Source organism: Aulonocara sp. 'chitande type north' Nkhata Bay, linkage group LG12 (assembly GCF_057382095.1).
Source record: "Aulonocara sp. 'chitande type north' Nkhata Bay isolate Kocher_YH1m ecotype deep benthic linkage group LG12, A_spYH_male_GT1.1, whole genome shotgun sequence".
NCBI classification, from domain to species: Eukaryota; Metazoa; Chordata; class Actinopteri; order Cichliformes; family Cichlidae; genus Aulonocara; species Aulonocara sp. 'chitande type north' Nkhata Bay.
Genome location: NC_141355.1, coordinates 21,356,948 through 21,376,604, shown reverse-complemented (window position 1 = coordinate 21,376,604; position 19,657 = coordinate 21,356,948). Strand labels below are relative to the sequence as shown.

The window sequence follows — 19,657 nt, the reverse complement described above, 5'->3', positions numbered from 1 at the left end:
TAGGTATTAGCTCTGGTTCAAAATGAAAGACCTAGAATCAAGGCAAGCCTTTTGCATGCCACATCTGAAAGAGGGTTCACAATACCAGTAAATCCAGGTTCTGCTTCAGTAGAAATCACTGCAGCATCTCTTTGAATGGGGCATCTCATAAATAAAGCTCTTATACTCCCCATCCGGAGCTAACATTAATGTCTGTCTCAGAGCTGAAAGCCTTACGCTGTTACAATTTGTTCCTGAAAGTCAACTCAGTTTAATTGAGCAAAGTTCAAGACTCCGCAAACAGCAAAGTAACAGGGAAAAAAAATCGATGGCGGCAGAGGCATGGAAAAAAGAGATAGCATTGATTTATCTGCCATTGATTCACGAGGATCGCTGCATTGTGCCCTGCGGTTGAAATGCACCCTGTCTGCCAACTGATGGGGATGAATTTGAAAAGGCGTCAAGTGGTTGGAGGACACAGAGGTGGAGGATGAGATCGGGCGCAGCGAGCGGTGGCTGGGGAGGAAGAGTAGACTGGAGTGGGAGCAAGGGCATGAAGTATCAAACAGAAAGAAGGCGGAAGAAGAAAGGCTTGATAAGAGGGGATAATGTTGCAAGGATGACACCACTACCATGTGGGCCCCAGTCTCCATAGCGTTGTGTTAAAATGTCTGACAGGAGCGAGGAGAGATCAACTTGAAAGCAGAATACCGAGTGACCCGAAGGACCTCAAGTTAAAACCACCGCCATGACACCTGTTTAAATCCACTCTGCTCTATCCGTTTGATAATAAAAAACATCTGAGATTAAAATAACACATCAGACTCTAATATTTCAGAGTATTATAAGCAGCTGAGGCAGCGGGGCAACAACAGTTTAGTCAGTGAGAAGTAAAAGGTTGTTACAATAACACTGTGTGTAAGCATTTATCAAATCCCGCTGTTGCAAGTACTTGACAAGAAAAGCAACTTTTGCAATATTTTAAGTCTCAACTATTGGCAAATAGATGCCTCCTCAGAGACTAATACTGACAGCCATATGTTGTTGAGAAGAGGGGAAGCCAGGACAGAGATCAGAGGCCAGAGCAGCTACACAGGCAGAGAAGCATTATTGCTCAACTTTGGTATCTTTACAACATCCCTTTTCCTCTGCTGTGACTGCTGGCAGTCTCCTGTTTATGCCGACGCTAAAAGAGAACTATTATTTTCTGTTGTTTGATGTTAATTGTGTGTTTAGGGGTATTTTAGAAAAGCAGACATAGTTTCTTTTCATTGCCATTGTGGCAGCATTTTTAAATATTTTGTTTTACTTTCCCAAAGTCTGTGCGTCTGTGTTCAGTGTGTAGTAAAAATGTAGCTGTTCGACCAGAAGCCCGACACCTATTTGTGTTTTAAAACGAGTCGTGTAATCATAGCGTGGCTTCAAGTGGTTCCTGAGCAGCTTTAGCTAAGAGCGAGTCTATTTTATTTTTTTCCCTTTTTGCAAAGTGCAGTTTAAGTCAAGATGACACTTGTTTGACTTAGAAGTCTGCTTTTTTCTCAGCGGCGTTTTGGTTCAACCCTGGAAAGCATCTTGGTTTCCTGTGTGTGACCAACCAGTGATATCTTCACGAGAAACCCCCCCAGTGCCTCCGCACACACACAGGAAGCCGTTTGCAGGGAGGCTGAGTTAAGGTTATCTAATGCATGCCCTGTGTTTGGTGCAACTGTGCTGTGCGTGATGACTGTTATTATTCATGCGACCAAGGTTGATTTTTCTAAAAAAAACAAAAGTTAAATCCAATTACTGTTACCACATAAGGGTGTGAAAAGCAGAAACTGTGCTGTAAATGAGAAATAACAATGTTGAGTATGAAACAGATACCCACAGATGATCAGAGATGAAATATGATGTTTGTTTCACGTAGCCAGATCCTTGCACATCTTCATTAAAGGGACTCATAAAAGCTCTTGAGTGTGGGAAGATCATTCACAGCGTGACCCCCTGTCACACCCTGTAAAATCTCACGGCATCTCGTCCTCCTCATAAAAACAAAAAACACGGGGAAGCAGACGCCCAAACTGTTTGAATTTGCTACACCTAAGGTAGGAAACCAGATTCCAGTAATTGGAAGGCTTTGAAGCAGAAGTTGTTCCTTGTAGCTGTCACTGCAGTAAGAAAATAAAACAACTTTTACCACCTCCACGGGGTCTGTCAGCATCTTTATAGTAGCTGCACTACCTAGCAGGATATCAAAAAACGACAAATTTAACTATATTCTTTTATTCGTTAATCTAAATGTGGTGGATTTAAATATTTTACATCTACTTAAAGCTTTTCAGGATCATATAGAAATATCAGAATCTTACAAAACTGGAAGTACAAAATATTAGCAACTTACCTCACACTCTTGTCTATTAAGAGGCGCTCTTGAAATCACACATTTACAGTGTTTTCCTCCCCACAGCATCTGGTTAAGGCAGGTCTGCCGAGAACACAGCTATTCTTCCTGTTGTTTGACAGCTGCACATGCTGTATCACCTCTCCCCTCATACAATGCAATGTCACAGCAGCACCACTGTATGTAGCAGCCAAGGGGCCACTGAATGTAACCTAAGTAAAGGACTGCTTTAGAGAAAGGGGCCTAGGAACAGCAATAAGAAACATAAAGATTCATTGTTAATATGTTTGGGGAAAAAAATCAGAAAAATACATTAAAAAAGTTGTAAATTACAATTTCCTCCATTTTACATATTAATCTTACAAGATCTCTATGTAGCACTATCATTTACTCATGTAGGTGGCAACTTGTGCATTGTTATTCATTCCTAACTCCACATAAAATCAACACCATGAAACCACTTTGCATGACATATAATACAGAAACATCAATTACAGATGAATTGAATGTACAAAAATACCTCTTAATCTTTGATTTCAGGTGTTTTCAGTCCCAGTGCCACAGGTGCATAAAATCAAGCACAGAGTCATGTACTCTTTACAAACATTTGTGAAAGAACTCTTTGCTCTAAAGAGCTCACTGAATTTGAGTGTGGTACTGCCACGCTCAAATGCCACCATTGCAACAAGTCAGTGTGTGAAATTTGTTCTGTCCTAGATATTCCACCATAAACCACAGAGGTTACAGAGCGAGGTCACTGAGTGCATAGTGTGCACAAGTCCCCAGCGCACTGCTGACTCAATAACTGCAGAGCTTTGGCATTAATATCAGCACAAAAACTGCATGCCAGGAGCTTCATGGGATGGGTTTCCATAGTCAAGCATTATATCTGTAAGTATCATTTTCAGTTGGTCCAGTACATTTACTCAATTTCATCTGTGTGTACATTCAAAAGCAACACTTTCTGATGGTGTTTGCACTAAAAAGTTAATTCTGTATTAAAATGATTTTGATTAGATTTGACTCATTCTAATAGCATTTCAAGTATGCAGTGTGTTCACTGAGGTGGACTCAAAATGAGCGTGTGTACATATGCTGAATTTTCCTTTTGAGTGTGGTTCTGTATGTATAATTTGCAATACAAATTTAATTTAATACGACTGCAGGAGGTTCTCGCAGTCATCAAAAACAGTGAAAGCTGCAGGAGCATCTCGAAAAAGAATTTGAATTATGTGTTTCTGCTATTCAATTGAGTTGCAATTCTCCATGTCTGCCAAGGCGTGACCTTTAACCTCATCACTAACCCATCAATTTATGCTATTAGACATTTGTGCGAAGTGCCATCATAATTAACCTATGGATCCTTGGCCTATGGTTAAAATGTGCTTTGTAAGGTCACAGTGACCTTTGACCTTTGCCCACTACACCCTAATAAGTTCATTCTTTAGTCCAGGTTGACCTCTTTGGCAGATGTAATGAAATTTCCTCCAGGTGTTTCTGAGATATTGCATTCAGAAGAATCCGATTGACTGACATACCAAAAACATAACTGCTCCGCTCACAGCTGTTGCCAACACAGATTTTGCATTTTGGGGCATTTTCAATCATGTTCTTCAGCAACCTTTAGATGAATCTCTTGACATCCAGGCTCAGCAGTTGCTTTCTACAGTCATTATTTCCAAAGAGTACTTCGTTTTATGAACACAGCAAGTACAACCACAATTCCAAAACAGCAGCAATGCCATGTTAAACGTAAATAAAATCAGAATGCAGTCATTTGCAAGAATCATAACCCAATTTTTTATTTTTAACATAGAAAATAAATCAAATGTTTAAATTGACAAAATGTACCATTTAAAGAAAAATGTTAGCTTGTTTTGAATTTGATAGTGGCAAATTCAAAACATGTTCTTTTACCAACAGTTTATAAACATGTGGGAACTGAGGAGACCAGTTTTGGGGCTTTTAGGAATGGTGTCCCATTTTTGTCTAAAACAGGATTCTAGCTGCTCAACAGTCCTCGGTCTTCTTTGTTGTATTGTTTTGAGTTGGTGAAAGGTTTGAAATGCAGGCAGGCCAGTTCAGCAGCTGGATTCTTCTACCATCAAATCCTGCTGCTGCAGTATGCCGTTTAGCGTTGTCCTATTGAAATACGCAGGAAAAAGACGACATCTGGATGGGAGCATATGGTGCTTTAAAACCTGTATACATCTTACAACATTTATGGTGCCTGTCCAGATGCGCGAGCTGCCAACTCCATTGGCAATAGCCCCATACCATCAGAGATGCAGACTTTTGAACCCAGTGCTGATAACAAGCTGGATGGTCCCTCTCTCTTTAGTCCAGAGGATGCAGCGTTCATGTTTTTCAAAAAGCATTTTAACTTTGTATTCAACTGACCACATAATAGTTTCCCAAATCCATTTTAATGAGCTTTGACGAGAGAAGATGCCAGGGATTCTGGACTACTTTATTGTATGATAGATCTTTTACCTGCATTTGTTGATGGCACAGCAAGTGTTCTTGAGCCCATTCAGTGATTTCCATGACAAAATCGTGGCTGTTTTTAATGCAGTCCTGCATGAAGGCCAAAGATTTCGGGCATCCAGTGCTGCACACAGAGATTTCTCAAGATTTTCTCAATCTTTTGATGATAATACGCCCTGTAGATGATGACATGATGAGTTTTCACAATTTTATGTTGATGATCCTTATTCTGAAATTGTTCTGCAATTTGTAGATGTGGGTATTTATTAGTGAACCTCTGTCCTGTTGTTCCTCCAGGTGTTTCTTTTTGTGCAACTTTTCAGCTTTTTTGTTGCCCCTGTCCAAACCTTTTTGAGACATCTTGCTGCAATCAAAGTCAAAATGAGCCAAAATATTATTCATTAAATAATAAAATGTCTCAGGTTTAAGCATCTGATATGCTTTGTGTGTTCTACAGTAAATAAAATCTGGGTTTGTGAGTTATGCAGATCATTGTACTTGTATCTCTTTTTATTTACATTTAACACAGCACCCCAACTTTGTTTAGAATTGGGGTTGTTGAATAATGTCAAAATGCTTGTAGCCCATGCACTGCAAAGGGGACCAAATTCTTTTTAACTTAACATTTTAAAGCCATATTTAAACATGTTGTGTAATAAGTCTATTAGTGCTATCTTCTTGCCAACGCTGTTTTTCTGCTCATGAAGCTGGAGTGAGAAGTAAGCTGTAAACAGATACTGAAAATAGCCATTCTGTCTGTCTTATTGTGACAGCACATATTGAGTTCTTTAAATATTGTGTCATGTTAAATGTACAACAGTTACAAAGAACAATCCAAGTAGGCGGAGTTGTGTGTTGTGAAGACTGTTTTTCTTTTAAGCAAAATTAGCCATTTCCCAGCTGAAGCTGAAGGATTAACGTACAAATATGGGACTGACATTGAACTGTTCACCTAGCTCTGCAAGAAATTAATCATATCGTGACTTCATTGTAAGGTCTTGTAAAGTAGCAAAGTTGTCTGTCTGTTAATATTAGTCTTGGCTGCGCTCAGTTATTTGCATTAATAGATTCACATGATTTTGTAATCCCTTTTGCCAGTTACCATATTCTGAATTTTTTGTGTCAATTTTAGAATTTCCCTGGCTTGTTCAATTCAAGTTGTGAGGTAGCTGGCAGAACACTTTCCGCGTCTCTCCATCTCAGTCAGTCAGGCTCCAGTGGACAGAGGGACCATCATCCTCTGCTTTGCGCAGTGCTCAGCTCTGCCCAATTTTGCACCTCCGTTTGCAAGTGATAGAGCACTATCAGTTCTGACAGCTCCCCAGAGCCACTGGGATTTGAGTGCTCCCTCCTTTCACCCACCCTGCACCCCAAAAAACACACACACAAGCACATTTTTCTCTACTGTCTGTGTCTTAAAAGGATGACGGCTGAAAATGAAAGGCGAAACAAAAGCTGTCAAAGCATAGAAAGAAAGAGAACTGAGGATATCTGTAGTGATGTTGAGGACAATGGGATACTTTGTCCCTAGTTTCATTATTGGCTTGTGTTTAATTTGAAACAGACAGCTAATCACATTAAAGACAACCTCTCAACAACACTGGGGCACTGCTGTCTCCTGGAAGCAATCACCACGCTGAAACTGTCTCATCAGATTCTTGGTTCAATTACTTAACTCCATACAAATTGTCCTTGATGCAACTGGAATGTGAGCTCTGATGACTGCATTTCTCTGACACTACAGGAGCTTTAGCTGCTATACGGTGATAATGATAATGATCATCATTAAAATACTATGTTTAAGTTAATTGTTCGTATTTACATTGTTTATATGATAATTTTTCACTATAACAGCTTTACAATAAACAGAAATCTGTACTTAATACCACATTCTTAAATATTTAAGGTAAACATTGCCATGTTATTGCAATGAGTAGACAACTTTGGTAAATTATAGTATATAGTATTTATGCTACTGTCACTATTGTCTTATGTGGCTTACATAATTTTCTTAAGCTGAATGTCAACGCGACATTGATGTGCATATTTTAAAGTTGATATGGCTAACTTTTTTGAAAGCTATAACCTCTGTAACTGAAAAAGAAACAACATGAAGTGCCAAAAATGGTTTTAGTCTTTATAGTCATTTTATGTATTTCTCCAGTGAAAACTGCACAGGGCATAAAATGTTATATACTAACTCGGACTTCTTTTTATTAACATCCCGGACCCACCCAGGCTGCCCCTGGGTGGGTCCGGGATGGGTGTGAGGTTCTGGGGGCGCTCCATCTCTGGGCTGGGGCCCGGGCCGGGCCTCGGGGGCTTGGGTCCAGGTTGGTGTGTTGCCGGGGTTGTGGGCGGGTGGGTGCATGGGGGCCCAGCCCTGGAGCAGGGTGCCACCGGTGCATCGAGCCACCTGGGGGGCTCTTCAACTGGTGGGGGAGATTGTCACATCTTGCAGGAGCTTTCCTCTCTTCAGGAGCTCTCTCTGCAGGAGGGGGAGATACAGGAGAGGTGGAGGAAGATCTCAGCCTGGGTGTTTGTTGTCTTATGTAGTCTGGAAGATGAGTGGATGGTGGGGTGGGTGCAGTTTTCTCTGTGGTGGGGTTGGGTGGACTGTCCCGGGCTCTGTGGGGCCGGGAGGCGCTGCTGCACTGGGCCCCGGTCTGGATGGGCCTGGGCCCCCTTTCCCTGGCGGGTCGCGGAGTATGGGGGTGCCTACTGGGGTCAGCGGGGGAGCTGGCCCCAGGGAGGGGTCACTTGCCCCTCCCTTCCTTCCCTCCCCATCTCCAGCTGCCTCCCTCTTCCCGCTCCACCACAACCACCCACACATGCAGGACCTTGGAGTAGGGGTATGTCACCAGGGTGCAGAGGAGGCTGTGCCCCCCCCCCCCCCCCCCCACACACACACTCTAGCAGATCATTACATGAAGGAACCTTTAAAAAAAACAAAAACAAGCGCGTCCATGCTCACAGGTGTACACACGGGTGATCACACCCACAAACTACACCCTTTTTGGCTCCTACCTCAAAGCACACTGTGTTCTGTTGATCTTATGTGCTGCACAATAATGTTTAACATTTAGTATTTACTGTCATATTCCCATATATCATTGTGATGTTGTTTATTCTATTACTCTTGTTCTCTTCTGCTTGTTTTCTTTTTTCTTTCTCAGCAGGTGATTGATATATGCATTTTTTTCTTTCTTTTTTTTTCTGCCCGTTCTGTTGGTTTTTGTCTTTTGCCCTTCTCCCCCGTCCCTCTTCTCAGCTGTTTCTCTTCCCCTCTTTCTTTCTCCCCTTCTTTCCCCCAGTCAAGTCTGTCCCGTATTCAGTAAGTGAAAATAAAATAAACAATAAAAGGTGAATCAAATGGACCATTACGGCAAGGCTGGGATGGTCAATTTGGTAAAGTAAATCCATTGGGCATCTTTCTTTGCCTTTAGACGACAATTCTGATGGCAAAAGAGCCAAACGGGACAGGCACAAAAAAAACAAAAAAAAAAATTACGTATTTCGAGGGGTGATGCCAACATATGCAAGCTACCAGAGGTGGCATAATTACAGACATTTTTTACTTAAGTAGAAGTACAGATACCTGTGTTAAAGAAAATACTCAGTATGCAGTACAGTAAAAGTACTGAATCAGTTTCTTTCCTCAGGTAAAAGTGAAAAGTACAGGCTCTGAAATGTACACGAGGTAAGAACTCCTTGAAGAACAATTCTATTTATTTTTATGCAACGTTAGCTGAAATTAATATATATTAATATGAAAATAAAATTATATTAATCCATAAGAATATAAATGTGATTAAAATCTAAATTCTACTTTAAATGAATGTTCTCATCTGGAATCTGTTATGTAGGAGAAGAATTTTGAAAAAATAACATTTCTGCTGCCTACATTGTAGAGGGGGAGTTTGCCTCCACACTTAAGAAGGAAAATAAGTGCAGTGAGGAGTTAAAGTGAGATTTGGCAAGTGGGAGAACCCTGAGATCGGTGGTAATGGCTCAGCGTGGGGAAAAGAATCACAACTCACAAAAATTTCTATTGTGAGCTCCAGTCGACTTTTACATCTTTCTTCATTTCTGAGTATCTCACACTCGTTTTGCTCCCTTTTAAATACAGCAACTGAACCTTTAGCTAGCAACACAATGTGCAACAGACTGTACACAGTTTGTGTGGTTGCTGATGTTTGTTAAGCTGTTAGAAATGTTGCATTTGAAATTATCTGACAGTTAAAAAAAAACTTTTCTTGCTTTATGCTTGCTCCTCTTCTGTATTGCTAGCTACAGGGAGTGCAGAATTACTAGGCAAGTTGTATTTTTGAGGAATAATGTTATTATTGAACAACAACCATGTTCTCAATGAACCCAAAAAACTCATTAATATCAAAGCTGAATGTTTTTGGAAGTAGTTTTTAGTTTGTTTTTAGTTTTAGCTATTTTAGGGGGATATCTGTGTGTGCAGGTGACTATTACTGTGCATAATTATTAGGCAACTTAACAAAAAACAAATATATACCCTTTTCAATTATTTATTTTCACCAGTGAAACCAATATAACATCTCCACATTCACAAATATACATTTCTGACATTCAAAAACAAAACAAAAACAAATCAGTGGCCAATATAGCCACCTTTCTTTGCAAGGACACTCAAAAGCCTGCCATCCATGGATTCTGTCAGTGTTTTGATCTGTTCACCATCAACATTGCGTGCAGCAGCAACCACAGCCTCCCAGACACTGTTCAGAGAGGTGTACTGTTTTCCCTCCTTGTAAATCTCACATTTGATGATGGACCACAGGTTCTCAATGGGGTTCAGATCAGGTGAACAAGGAGGCCATGTCATTAGTTTTTCTTCTTTTATACCCTTTCTTGCCAGCCACGCTGTGGAGTACTTGGACGCGTGTGATGGAGCATTGTCCTGCATGAAAATCATGTTTTTCTTGAAGGATGCAGACTTCTTCCTGTACCACTGCTTGAAGAAGGTGTCTTCCAGAAACTGGCAGTAGGACTGGGAGTTGAGCTTGACTCCATCCTCAACCCGAAAAGGCCCCACAAGCTCATCTTTGATGATACCAGCCCAAACCAGTACTCCACCTCCACCTTGCTGGCGTCTGAGTCAGACTGGAGCTCTCTGCCCTTTACCAATCCAGCCACGGGTCCATCCATCTGGCCCATCAAGACTCACTCTCATTTCATCAGTCCATAAAACCTTAGAAAAACCAGTCTTGAGATAATTCTTGGCCCAGTCTTGACGTTTCAGCTTGTGTGTCTTGTTCAGTGGTGGTCGTCTTTCAGCCTTTCTTACCTTGGCCATGTCTCTGAGTATTGCACACCTTGTGCTTTTGGGCACTCCAGTGATGTTGCAGCTCTGAAATATGACCAAACTGGTGGCAAGTGGCATCTTGGCAGCTGCACGCTTGACTTTTCTCAGTTCATGGGCAGTTATTTTGCGCCTTGGTTTTTCCACACGCTTCTTGCGACCCTGTTGACTATTTTGAATAAAATGCTTGATTGTTCGATGATCACGCTTCAGAAGCTTTGCAATCTTGAGACTGCTGCATCCCTCTGCAAGATATCTCACTATTTTTGACTTTTCTGAGCCTGTCAAGTCCTTCTTTTGACCCATTTTGCCAAAGGAAAGGACATTGCCTAATAATTATGCACACCTGATATAGGGTGTTGATGTCATTAGACCACACCCCTTCTCATTACAGAGATGCACATCACCTAATATGCTTAATTGGTAGTAGGCTTTCGAGCCTATACAGCTTGGAGTAAGACAACATGCATGAAGAGGATGATGTGGACAAAACACTCATTTGCCTAATAATTCTGCACTCCCTGTAAATGCTAAAGTACAAAGGCCACCACTTATGGACACCGGTACTTAATCTAACTCACTTAATTTAATCCTTGAATAAAACACTATAAATGATACAGTTGAACATAAAGTAAGGAGCCTGTTTTGAAAATCCAAGGAGTAGAAATTATAGATGTTTGTATCAAAATGTAGGAAGTAAAATTAAAAAGTTATCAAAAAAAAAAATCCTTGCATAGCAATGTTGCTATTCAGACTAGCTAACATTAGCTACAGATGGACAGTGTTAGCTGAAAATATAGCACTCTACGCTCTCTTCCATACATGGTCACTTCATGATGAAAAAACATGTAACTTAAATAATGACAAACTCAAGTCTCAAAAGGTTTGGTGAAGTTCCATACAGAGTCTATACTATTAGGAAATTTACATAGACAGCCACAGATTTTGGTTATTACCATATTCTCGCAAGCAAATTGCATGTAAATGCCAATCCATTTAATCATGACCTGATAGAAGACTGTCCATCTTATTGCTGTTTTATCACCATCTTGATGCACCAAAATCACTTGGAAGACGGCAACTGACTGGAAGTAGTAGCAGGCATGGTTCCCATCACTGAACCATTTTCAACCAACGAGATCACAAGTTCATTCCAAACGTCCGCAGTTATTTTGGTGATCCAACCACTGTATGTATGAGTGTAGCGTTAGCTATTGTTCTATAACAATATGTAGTAAAAAAGGCTGTTGATTATAGACACTTTAAAGCTGAACATTTCACTGTGCTATTGCGATGAGGGGCTGCTTCACAGACATAAAGATTTACCCTTTAAAAATAAGCTGAATAAACTATCAAAATATTTAGGCAGAAATGAGAGAGCAGGTTGAAAGTCTGTGTTGAAAGCAGGTTAAGTCTCCCAGCAGGACATCTTAAGTCAAAGCACAAAGTATGAACAAGATCAGAGCGAAATCTTAAACTGGAGTCTTCAGAGCGGAAAGCTGGAGCAAGATAGAAACATCCACTTCACATGGGAAGAAAAACTAGCTGATATAAGCGGCATGCAATTAGCTGGACTTAGAGGATGCTTTGTAAAAATTAAATAGTCCATTTCCCATTTCACCACGACGTAATTGACTTTCAGGGTGATTTATATTTGTTCGGCTAAAATCACTCCAAAAGAAACTGGATCCAAAGAAGCTCTCAGGAATCCAGGTGTTCATTTACATGTCCGTTTGCTACCTCGTGTCTGCATGTCAGATGATGGTTAAAAGGTGCACCGACAGTGGTGAATGCTTAAACTACACAGTCATTGACCTCTGTCTAGCACTGCACTCTTCTTTCTTCAACTGTTCTAGTTTCCTCACTTCAGTTTCTTCACAGATTTTCCTTCAACACCCACCTGATTCATTTCTCTTTCTCAACTGCTTCTAACCTTTGACTCTTCCTACCACTCTTAATCCCTTTTTTGTTTCAAGGAAGGATCTTGACTGCATTATTCAATATTCATATTTCCATCTACATCATTCCTCCTCACTCAACTCTAACCTCAGAAAAGCTGCCTTTCTTTTGCTTGGTGAATTATTATCCCATCTTCTGTGAGACCTTGCCAATCTATTAATCTAACTTGCCATTTACTGTCTTTTCTCTCCAGCTCTGTTAAAGGTTGGCTGCCTCTCCTCTCACTCTATCTGTCAGTCAGTCTTTGTGTGCAAATCCCACATCTTTCTCCCCCAGACTGAATTATTCAATTTAGATGCCATTTGTTTCACAGTTGGCAATAGGGACTGTGTGCACTCTCCTCTGTATAAACTGTGGTTCTAATCGCCGGCTGAACCCACCCCCTTTAACTCTGAATATTCTTAAGCAATGCAGCCTCTTTTCTATTTCACATTCATTTTCTGTCCATTCCTCTGAATTAGCAGTATATATGTGTGAAGAATGTTTTAGGAGCTGTTGTCTCAGGGGACACTTTCACACATGGAAATCAGTTTGTCGAGACGAGCGTTTCACTCAAAGGTGCCATCAAGATTCACTATTATGAGCAGGGAAGGGGTTGACATGTCTGCACCCTTGACCTTACTCCATTTAAATAGGTTGTTATTGAGGGAACACACCTTAAAAAGTTTTTATCAGGACAAACAGAAAGATCAGTTGACACAGGATTTTAAAAGAAATATAAGAGATTACACACAAAGCAAAACTTATTCTCTCTGCAGATATGAAAATCAACTACGGGACCAAAAGAGTAATATCATTTACACATAACACTTTAGCTGCTACATCATTGGATAATGTTGTGCAGATGTCCATTGTATTACAGGACAGGAACACAGGACCTGGGTTTTGGTGTGTCTGGCTTTGGGTCGTATTGATTGTTGGGCTTACCCTCCATGGTTCTGGCTTGTTCTGGCACATTCTGTGAATGTTGGATTGGATCAACACCAGAAATACAGTGATTGACTTCAGAAGGAAGAGGAAGACTACATGACCCATGTCTAACCTGGAACAGGAGGTTGGTGTATTGGAGGAATACAGGTAGCTGAGTATCCGCATCAACAATCTGGTTGTTAAGTCTGACGTCACTAGCCGTGTCTGGGCCTAAACTCCGCTGCAGGTCCACAAGCTAACTTTTTTTCCACTCGATAAAAGTTAACGTGAGGGTTCTCAGTGGTCAGGAACAAATGTAATCGCATGGCAGGATGCTGTAAAAGGACCAAACTTCAGCCAGGAGAACAACTGAGATAATCCATCCACAATACGAGGTTAGTCATTCATATACTGCTGCATGGGCTGGGCTGTAGTTACATCGTAAGGTTTTAAAAACTGAGCTTAAATAAATGATTAGCGGTAATAAAAGCCGAGGGAGGTCAACAGTGATCACTGACTGTTTTAGGAGCTTTTTGAGATTAAATAGAAGAAAATACAAAACTTAAACATGTTAACAACACAAAAGCCATATTAAACGCAGACTACTTTAGGCCCGGAAGTCACGTCATCACTTAACGACCGGCTGAACTGGAAAACCAACACAGAGGCTATTTACAAGAAGGGGATGAGTAGGCTCTTTTTCTGAGATCCTTCAAAATGTACAGGAAAATGTTTTTCCATCAGTCGGTTGTGTTGAGTGTTGTGTTGAGTTTACTTTGCAGTGGTCTGCTAAAGGAGCAACACTGGAGCTGGTGACACCAGCATTGGATAAGCTGATCAGGAAGGCTGGCTCTGTGATTGGCTGCAAACTGGACACCTTTAAAGCTGTGTTGGAGAGAAGGTCACCAATCAAACTTTTATCCACCATGGATTATCCTGACCACCCTCAGCACAACTTACTCTAAGAGACTGATACAGCTCCACTGCCACAAGGACAGAAACAGGAAATCTTTCATACCAAATACTATCGCCCTCTATAATGCAATATATGTCTGTTATTGTTGGCATTCATTGTTTTAAATTACTATAATTGAAAAAAAAAAATCCAAATATTGAATAAATAAATTCTGATGTATTTATCTGGTACCATTTCTGGTTGCATGCCTTCACCAGGTTTCAAACCCCGACCAACTGTTCTAGATACGGTAAAGTTGCTGTCCAGCTGCTATAATGACACAGAGCCTCTGATCATGGGAGCAGGAGAACAGGCCCTAAGCACCAGAGAGGCAGGGCCACAGTCAACAGGACCCAAGTTAAAGACTGCAAAGTTACCCCAGAGACAATCCAGCACATAGTAGCAGGATGTAAGATATAAACTGGGACAGCATACACTGAGAGGAAAAACCAAATGGCTGGGATAGTGTACAGGAACATCTGTGCCGCATATGGACTAGAAGTCCCCAGTTCCCAACGGGAAAGACCACCAAAGGTGGTTGAGAATGACAGGGCTAAGGTCCTATGGGACTTCAAGTTCCAGACAGACAAGCAGCTGCTGGATAGTGGTGGTTGACAAGGAGCAGAAGACTGCAATTGTGATAAGTGTAGCAATCCCAGAAGGCACACAAGAAAATAGAGAGGTACCAAGGGCTGAAGGGACAATGGAAGCAGATATGGAAGGTAAATTCCAGAGTGGGAATAGGAGCCTTAGGAGCTGTAACCCCAAAACTCTAAGAATGGGTCCAGCTGATTCCAACATCAGTGGCCTCTGTCCAGAAGAGTGCAGTCCGAGGAATGAAGATGCACACATTCCTACTCTGATGCTGTGTCTGAAATCCGTTCCAACTGACAAGTAAGAGTACTTGGTGTAAACCCTGTTATTTTAATTTATTTATTTATTTTGGATGACCAAGAAATAAATATGGAGTGAAAGTAACAAAGTAATAATTTTTGTAGGAAATTAATAAAGCAAACAAACAAAAATTTGGCAATGCTGCTGTGATGAGTTTTATTATTCTAACATTTAACTTGTATAAATTCATATTGTTAATTATTGGACTGGAAAACGATGTAGAAAAACATTTTGGCTTCCAAAGTAGGATATGCCAGAAAAATGATTGAGAACCACTGCATGAGAGTTCCTGTATTGTTGTCTTCTGTGTAGAACAACAGGTCTTAAGTTAGTTTGGTCAGCTCATCATCAAGTTGTTGCATCTGTATCACAGCAAATGAGACGGTGAGATGGTGCTATGCTTGTTTTTTTTTGTACCAACGTTCTGACCATTTGTGTGACCTACGGAGAGCCTACAGAGAGGGGTTTTCAACCCTCACTACATCCTATGCAGTCCTTTAGAAACCTAACAAGACGTAGCTCAGCTGTGTGTGGGTCGAATGCTGATTGGTTGGCAAGTGGGCAAGGAGAGGGAAGAGAGCTTCGTTTCTTCCATTCAGGAATTCGTAAGGAAGGGAAGAAGCATGATAAAACATCAAAGATCAACAAAACACAGCATGAATACTTTTGAAGTGGAAGGACGCAGCCTCGCCCACGGTTTCGCATTGGGTTAAGGATGTATTATTTCATCTTAAATTAGAGAAAATTAGGTTCGTTTTGAGAGGCTCTGTAAATACATTTAATAAAGTCTGGAAACCCTTTTTGATATTTTTTGACCAACCATCTACACAGGTTCAGGAGTGACCTTCATTTATTTATTTTTAATTATATTTGTTTGCTTATTTTTTCTTCCTTCTTATTCTGTATACCTTGGCTGGTGTTATTTTGCACTGATTGAAAGTTTTTCCTTTTAAACTTTTGATTACTTGACAGCGAAGAGGGGTGTTGTTTGTTAGGGTGGGTTTTTATTTTAATTTTTCTCCCCTCTTTTACTTTTATTTGACGCTTTGTATTTTTGTATTTCATTGTGAAAAATAATAAATATACCGTATTAAACACCAAAACACAGCATGAAAAGCACAGGCAGAGGCTGCGGCAGACACGTTTCAGTGTCAGCTTCAGTCAGTTTCAGTTCTGCTCTTTGTATAACTTTGCTCTTCTCTGGTACTTGCTGATCCACCAACAGCTTCATAAGGCAGACTGGCTCACGGACCAGTTGTACCACTAGCAAAAGACCTTTGTCAACATTAGGGGCAGGTAGAAGGGCAGTCATTATCTCCCTGCAGTCTGCCAATGCACTGGCAATGGAGAACCATTAGAGTTTCCTGATTTGGTATATATAAAATCTTAAATCATAGCTAGTAATTGCAACAACTAATTAGAAACAAATTTAAACTTTCATGCAACTGATTTTTCTAGAGGAAGTCAAACTATAACATTCAAATTGAAAAGTGTCAACATACCTTTCTAAACGAAAATGTCTGTGCTGATCCCTCCCTGATAAAACGTTCAACAGTTGACTTAATGCACCAGTAAAGCCTCAAAGATTCCCTGCTACAATGCTACATTTAAAATGTGAATGATAGGGGCTCTTTCTGGTGCCAGTAATGCACTCTACTAGCTTAGCCCTGACAAACATGTATCCTTTGGGCCCATCTAATCTCTGATGCCATGGTTTCCAACACCTCTACTCCAACTGCAAATGGAGGCAATCCGTTTCCCGGGCAACAAACTTCTCTCCTTGCTTCTGTCATGCAAATCCCTCTGAAGAAAGGGCAAAAAGTTAAGGAAGCCCATCCAGCCACTTTGCAAAGTGGTATGACAGAGACAGGATTCAGTGAAAGTGGGGAGACTCCTTTCTCAATAGAGCTGCAGGCTTGTCTCACTCCCATTTCATTCTCTCTCCACCAATGTTCCCATCTCTTGTGGAAATAGTGTGAAAATAGTCAAAGGACTTATTAACTCACACAGACACAATAGACACATAACCCCCCACTTTTTAAGGTAAATTTCGAATAAAAAATAAATAAATAAAATAAAATAACGATCCCCAAACGCATTGTTCTTTTATTTAAAAAAAAAAAAAAAAAAGACACACATACACAGAGGACCAAGGTAATAGCATTAAAAGCTGCGATAATACAGACAGGAAAAGGGAATGACTAGTCTGGTAAATTAAATCTACGAGAGCCTCTGTGTACCTTGAGACCCTCACAGGGGCATTTTCTCCTCGGTGGCCTTAGAGCACCCTTCCTCCTAATGGAAGGGAAGCAGAACAGATGGGACACAAATTGCACTTTCATACACCTCAAGGTTCAAGGCAATTTCCCCTCTGCGCCAGTGAAGTTCTCGGATTGCCTCTCCATCCTTTGAGCCTTTCACTCTTCAAAGGGGTTTGGGTTTGTTCAGTGCCCTGACTCACACACACACACACACACACACACACACACACACACACACACACACACACACACACACACACACACACACACACACACACACACACAGAGAGAGAGAGAGAAAAACTAAAAGCACTTCTCAAATTGGTCATCCTGTATGTTTTATCATCACAAAGTAATTTCTGTGAGTCATTTTAATGATGACATGATACCATCAAAAATGCTGCCTAAATAATTAGTTGAATTTTTTCTAAAAGAGCCCTTTGTTTGGTCTGGCAGGCATGTATTCAGGACACTCTGATGCCCTTTACAATGCAGGCTGTGTTCTAAATCACTTGCTCCTCAATGTATAGTGGACTCTGTGGTGGGTTTGTCATTTTTAAGTGCTGTCCAAATGTATAGTGAATATTGCTATACCCCATGTAGTGCACTCAAAATATCCTACAAAGCCTTGCAAAAGGCAGCGTAGAATCAGTTGTCATTGCTCAAGCGCCGTATAACATCATGCACTGCACTAAAGGAAAAATGGCAGACAGGGAAAAAATGTATCACAGAATTGCACGGTGGAATTTATTTATTAAACCAAAGTTAATCTGTTGTGTTTAAATTATGCAATAGCAACAGCATAATTAACAGTACAAAGAAAATGAACTGTGTACTGTCCAGAGGTGTTTTTCATTTTGCCAATAAGCTCAGTATAGCTCTCTATGACGAATCCCCTAAACAGACATTAAGGAGAAGTGAGTGAGTGTAAAACATTTTAACGGCGACCGTATTATTATTATTATTATAATTCTTTTTTGGTAATATATATTTTTATTAGAATATTGTTGCATTAGATGGCTATCCGTCTCTATTTCCTAATCTTACATCTATGAGAAGAAGAAATGCAGAGCAGATTTCCTCTCTTTCATTTGATGTTTGTGTAGTGTGCTGTTGAATGGCCCAGGTGCTAGCTGAGCTGCTGAGGAGGTAATAAAAGACCTCCAGCAGTATTGTTTACGGCACCATTAACAAACAAACATTAGGGCCCATTTGACTAAATACTGCTGACAGAGAATATGGTGATCAATCACCATGGCAACCATCCCCATTAATTAATATTGCACTTGGAGATTTAGGAATGATTGGATGGCGAGGACAGAGAGTGTGTGCAGATTTATTTATATTTTTTCTATAGGATGGGGAGGGTGGGTTGGAAGTCGTGGGTGGGGTTTCCACAGCAGCATCTTTCATTTCTGGCCTTTGTCCGATGCCTGCAGAAGTAGCCTTGCTCTGCATACCAACCAAGGGGTTAACTGTGTCCCCAAAGCAATTACAGCCAATTGTGGAGCTAGTTAGCAATTAGTGGATTAAATGTAATGAGTCTGCCGTTGCCATGGCGACTGAATTTTTTCAATGATACTTGTGGAAATGAAGAGCCCTTTAAAAAAAAAAAGACAGTGGTTTTAACAGATGTCGGCAGATAGGTGCAGTCCATTTAGTGCCTTCGTCACTTTAGTTTGTTATTGAATGTAATTAGTTGTTTTCATGTAAACCCGAAATGGAGAAAAAAAACATTGTAATTAACCTCTGGGATCAATGCAGCTAGTAAAGAAGACCAGGCAAAAGAGGAGCCCTCATCTGTGCATAAGAGCACCTGGTGTGGGTGGTTTGAAGCTAATTTTCAAAGCCCCTAAATGTTTCGCTGTGTATCTGATCTTTTTCTCTTTTTTTTATATCATATTTTCAAAATTAGCTGCAATCACACAAACTTTGATGGATACATGGTGGGACCAGCACTAAAGATGGTTTGCATGATGAACAAGTTGTATGTACTAAGCTTGTATGTTGCTCACTCAGCTGTCAGCTATAGTTATTAGACTGTTCAGTCATATGCATATTGCACATATACAGTACCATCTGTGCTTTTGTCCCTTCAGGGCCAGAGCTGACATATTAAAGTGCAGAGACTCTTATTGAGTAGTATAATGGATTCCAAACTACAGCATTTCATATCCCATGTAATTTGATCGCTATTTAGTCCGGATATCTGATCCCCATTCCTCTGCCTTTATGAAACCGTCTGTGCAAACGGGGCCAGAATCCAAAAATGATTTATGATAGATTCATGAAGAGAGGCCAAGGGGAGAGAAACAGATTAGGTAAAAATCTGGAGAGATAAAGATGAGACGTCTGTCTGCTGCTGAGGGCAGCGAGACAAGCCCTGTCTGTATCAAGCTCAGGGAAATGTGCTCAGGGCCCTGACAGACAGCATCGAACCATCTCAGAGCTGACACAGACATCATCTTCCCTTTCTTTTCCTAGGGCAAGGGGAGAACTGT

General features: G+C 40.7%; 1 long non-coding RNA gene across 1 annotated transcript; it reads right to left on the bottom strand.

Annotated features, from left to right (window-relative positions):
• Positions 1–1,851: 1,851 nt before the first annotated feature.
• Positions 1,852–16,621, bottom strand: LOC147317379 (uncharacterized). The gene is made up of 3 exons (XR_015131832.1): positions 16,398–16,621; positions 2,360–2,602; positions 1,852–2,126 (listed from the first exon to the last, which is right to left on the bottom strand). It is a non-coding gene; the product is annotated as an uncharacterized LOC147317379 (long non-coding RNA).
• Positions 16,622–19,657: the final 3,036 nt, after the last annotated feature.